Source organism: Microtus ochrogaster, chromosome 19 (genome assembly GCF_000317375.1).
Source record: "Microtus ochrogaster isolate Prairie Vole_2 chromosome 19, MicOch1.0, whole genome shotgun sequence".
Taxonomy (NCBI): Eukaryota; Metazoa; Chordata; class Mammalia; order Rodentia; family Cricetidae; genus Microtus; species Microtus ochrogaster.
This window is the reverse complement of record NC_022021.1, coordinates 46,817,019-46,822,243: the sequence shown is the minus strand read 5'-3', so window position 1 is coordinate 46,822,243 and position 5,225 is coordinate 46,817,019. Positions and strand designations below refer to the sequence as shown.

Sequence of the window (5,225 nt, the reverse complement as noted above, 5' to 3'; positions counted from 1 at the left end):
CTCCTTCTGAAAGGAGGCCACAGGTATCACAGGAGAGGTTACCACCCAGGTCTGAAACACTTATGAGTTCCCCCAAAGAAAGGACATGGAGCTGGATTTTAGAGGCTCAACAAGAAGGACTGGCGGGTAGAGGTTTAGTTCTGGAAGGCAAGATGCTGGTCTCCATGCTACCAAAGGGCTTCAGGGATCGGGATAGTAGGAAAAGACTAGATGAAGTAGATAGATCCTTGGGGACACCATGAGGATTTGTGGCCTTTCTCAGCAGGTACAGGACACCGCAGGAAGTCCCGCAATTGGAAAGTGAGATGACAGTGGGACAAGCCACAAAATAAGCCAGGACACAGCCCAGATCCACAATTAAAACCTGGTAGGCAGTCACACTGTGACTAGAAGGCACCATGAGTCACCAGCGCGCTTCCTGGCCTTGAGGTTCCCGAGTGACTTCACAGTTCAGTCAGACCCAAACAGCTTGACCTTAAAAAAAATTCTCCTTCTGAAAGCTGTCATTTACTACCATTTTTAACAGAGACGTCCGTCTAAATGTGTGGCATTTTTGGTCCCCGCACTTCCCACTCAAGTGTCTCACTCACCGAGGAGAGAGAGGGTACAGCGGCAAGTCCTCCGTCATGAATCACACTGAACTGGACAGCCACATGGGCACCCACGCCGAGTTTTCACACACCAGCCCTTCAACAAAGAAAAAAAAGAGAGATAGAGGCCAAGTGAGCTCATCTTAACACACTTCAGTTTTGACTTATAAAGGCTTGGCAGTTCCGGCAATGCCCTAACAACCAGAACAAGAATCCCGAGCAAGGGCAGGAGAAAGAGACATGGTATACAGTTCAGTAATCACCATTATAAGAGAGCTAAGTTAGAGTATAGACACCACCGGGCTTTCTTCTTGAAAAAAAAGAAAAAGATATACTTAAAAAATAATGCTGGTTGTTTTCTTCCGTGATTTATTTCAGTTTGAATTCTTTGGGGGTAAAATCTATGTTCAAGTGAGTGAGGGAGCCCACAGGACAAAGGCCTCGGATTCCCTGGAGTTAGAATGGCAGGCAATTGTGAACTTCCTGTTATGTAAGCTGGGAACCAAAGGCAGGTCCTTTGCAAGAGCAGTATGCTCTCTTAAGTACTGAGCCATCTCTCCAGCCTGAGAAAATAAAATTTTAGTGTGATTCAACATGTAAAAAAAAATCTCATGAAACATCCCAAGGGGCCATTATTTCAAAGTCACTGGAATGACTTTAAGCATTTGAAAATCAAAATAAGGGCTCCTTCAGTGCAAATCTTAGATGAAAGTCGCTAGAGTAAGGGGTTTCACAAGGTGGTAAAGGTTGGTGCAGAATGAGTCTGAGTTTGCACTGTTACACACCCACGTGTTCCTGCACACTTACAAGATTTAATAAGAAATTTGTCCAGTATCACAAAATCAATTCACTTCACCAAAATCCAGAAAATCTATTGTATTGCCTCATAAATGTATTCTATTAAATCAGGAAAACTATATTGCAATGCCAAACATGTACACAAGAGCTTGCAGTAGGTGACCCCCTACTGGCTATCTAAACAGAAAGGTATCTGTCTGCTCTCAGGGAAGAATCTGTGCCTTCCAGGGCTGATCACCAGCTCCTGCCCTTCCTTTCTCCTTGTTCCTCACGGCTTCTTTTTTTTTTTCTATTCTCGGTTTCTGGCTATTGTACATGGGAAGCACACTGGTGTTCTCTGTCCTCACCCACACACTAGAGAGCAACAGTGAATGATGATGAGAAAATGGGAAGGCCTTCCAGAACATTCTGCAACTCTTCTAATCCATGAGCCCCATGTGGCCCATGTCAATAATGATCAAAAGCCAACCAGTCTCCATAAAACAGCGCACATTTTAATAGACCTGCTGGAAGTGTACAAAATGTAATCCACTAAAATGTCTTCAGGGATGGCCTGGGTTTCTAGGGACAGAGAACAGGGGAAAACCATGATAATGCCATTCAATGAGGCTTCCTGCTTCTAGAAGAGGACTACGGGGAGTACGGAGAATTCAAAGAAGCGAGAAAGAGACTCAAGGCAGCATTTGGAAGTACTTGCCATGAAGACGCCAGAGCGGCCCAGGTGCAACCCTGCTTTGCAGCATTGCCAACTCCAAGGCCTCACTGCGGTCTTCATGACCAGTGACATCATCCGTTGGAAGGGATAAGGTACAGATGCAACCCTTTGAGGCCAAAAGGAAGGTCAGGGAGCTTTCCCCGAGGTAAAGAGGCATGCCCAGTCCAGGAAATAATGTAAAACACTCCACTTATTTTTCTCTCCTCACCGATAAAATCTCCTCTGGGTGTGGCAACAAAACGTTGATTAGGATGTTATATTAAACAGCATGTGGATACAGGAGTTGTTCCTCGTGAGCCCAGCAATCTTCTTTACAACCATCACCACTAAAATTCCCCCGCATGTGCTTGTTTAGATGTAGTATAGGTTGAACTAACAGAATTGGAGAGCTCCACTGCTTCCCACTCTGGCTCTGTGACTTTGTTTAGTAATTACAGGACAACCCATAGGACTGAAATGAAAAATACGTGATGGATGAAGATTTAGCTCAGTAGTAGAGTGTTGCCTAGCAAGTATAAGGTCCTGAATTCTGTCCCCAACTCTGGAAGGAAAAAAAAAAATTACATCACAGTCTTTCTATTCCCATAGACCTCCATGAGTTCAAGGCCAGCCTGATCTACAGAGCTAGTTCCAGGACAGCTAAGGCTATGTGAAGAAACCCTGTCCTTTTGTTTTGTTTTTTGTTTTTCAAGACAGGGTTTCTCTGTAGCTTTGGAGACTGTCCTGGAACTAGCTCTTGTAGACCAGGCTGGCCTTGAACTCACAGAGATCCGCCTCTGCCTCTGCCACCTGAGCATTGGGATTAAAGGAAAGTGTCACCACTGCCCAGCCTGTCTTGAAAAACCAAATGTCTCCATATGATGGCCCTCCAATTCTCCCTAAGAGAGGTCACAGGTAAGCTGATGTAGGGCCTTAACTGGACTTAGAAATAACATTCTCAGAACAAAGCATTCTGGTAATTGACAAAGAAGATGAAGCAGAAAAGAACACTTTAAGAACTCAGGGCTTGTGGTACAAACAGAGTAAATAATGCAGAAGAGAACATTCCTCCTTAATCCAAACAGGGAGTCATAGCCAGGACAGCCAGAAGGTCGCAGAACAACTCTTCCTACAAAACCTGCCTCTTTCCCCTTGAATATAACTGTGATGTACAGACCACGTGTGGTTGAGAAAAACACAAGCCCCTTCAGAACCTGATATCTGAATAGAAAGACCAGCAAGAGGACTGGGTAAAACTCAAAGCATTCTGACTGGGCCTGTGTCAGTGAAGCAGATATCCACTAGCTTCATGCCTGTTGCTAAGCTAGCAACAGCAAGACCCTTCTCCAGAAGCTCAGCCACTATGGAAGCTTCAATCAGGCTTTGGAGCATTTAGGGAGCTTATGCAGTTCAAAGGAACACCTGCGTGGGCCAAGGTGCATGGGCTCAGATGCAGCAACCGCAGTGACATGTCAAGCTCTTAGCAGGAGCCACATTACAGGAAGTCCTCCAGATGGAGAAGCCCGGCTGGCTTATGGGACTTGGGCACAGTGAAGACATATGTCATGGATCACTCAATGATATCCTAGAAAACTGAAGGAGTCAAAAATAAAGAGGCTATATTGTCCCAGAGGCAAGCCCGCCTCATTTAGTGTCATCGGTTACCCCATTTGTCTCAATTTCTCGAGGACATCACTCTTTTCTTATTTTACGTGGTATCAACCTTGATACACTCTCTGAAGCTGAACAGAACAACTACGGGGAGAAAAAGAAATCTACCACTAGGAATATAAGAGCAGAATTGTCACTAGAACTCTGGTAGATGCACAAATAATTGTCCCCAAAGTTTCATCTCATAGCTACCTCCATGGGTTCTGAAGACGTCTCAAAATGGAGATGATGAGATGAAATGCAAGCATCAATTACAGCCGACTAAGTGCCCGTCAGCACACGGCTTTGAACATAAATATGCTTTATTCTTTCTGACCACCCTGCTCAGCGGGGGGTAGTGTGGATTTATACATTCTTGTGGAGACCAAAGTTCAGCTAAGCAGCAGCCTTTACTTTACAAATACAAGAAATAAATTCAGATTCTAGGCCGAGTTCAACTTGGGGTTTTCAGAAGACTAAAACCACACTGGAAATCAAATGGAAACGGAAGTCAAATGAAAACGGACAGACTTTCCACTTGGTATCATAATGGCTAAGAGAAACTCTCCCAGATGGAGGCTTAATAAACCAAGAAACGGTCAAGCTAGGACTTCCCAACCTGGGAGATCGGAGCAGTGGCAATATCTTGTCATCAGTGGGTAAGTCCCATAGCAATTCTGTACAGCACTTCCTGGTGGCAGTGTACAGGAAGGAGCTAGAACACAGTTCAGGAAGGAGCCGTGCTCTCAGGAGATCACAGGAAACACCCTATGACTCCCCTGTTACATAATTCAATAAACACTATGAAACTGGAGGAAAGCAGAGTTAACTGTGGATGAAACAGTCAAGAAAAGCCACCCGGGGGAAAATGGCAGGTGACACTGGTGTCAACTGGAGTAGAAAGAGGTCAGAATATGGAAAGAAGATGAAGTGTGTCCAACTAGATAAATTACAGGTGGAGCACATAGCAAGCCCATCAGTCACGCCTGAGAAACATCAGCAGTAACTCACGAGCTACTGCAGTCAACACATGCTGAGTCAGAGCATGAGAGTCTGGTACCATTGCTTGCTCCTGGTGTATTGACAGAACTCCTGCATAGAGCCAGCACAGAAAGGACTCCACAAGAATCCATGAGGACCAGGCATGGCTGAAGAAAGCAATTCTGCTAAGGAGGTAAATTAGGATGACAGGGACCTAGGGACCATAAGCAGAAAGGTGGCCTTTTTACCAAGTTTTCATGGGCAACTAAAAAAACGGAAGAAGAATCTCCTAGAAGAGGCTAAGGAACAAGGAGGGACAGCAGCCAAAATGTTGGGGCATCAGAGCAGTGGCAGGCAGGGGAGTGTGTCCCCACATTCATGTCAAAATGACCACCACACATGTCCAATGGGAGAAAGACACACAGGAGCCACGCTAGATACTAACCAATGGGAAAGGCAGGTAGCAAAAAGAATACAGGGGACATTAATGGCAGAAAGAAACAAGACTTAAG

At 45.1% G+C, this 5,225-nt stretch overlaps 1 protein-coding gene across 2 annotated transcripts in view; it reads right to left on the bottom strand.

Annotated features, from left to right (window-relative positions):
* Positions 1 to 5,225, bottom strand: part of Sema5a (semaphorin 5A) — a 429,658-nt gene that overhangs the window by 328,843 nt on the left and 95,590 nt on the right. For both annotated transcript variants that reach the window (XM_013349712.2, XM_026783702.1), the window contains exon 2: positions 591 to 687. The gene's annotated coding sequence lies outside the window, so the exon portion shown is untranslated. The remainder of the gene's footprint in view (positions 1 to 590; positions 688 to 5,225) is intronic.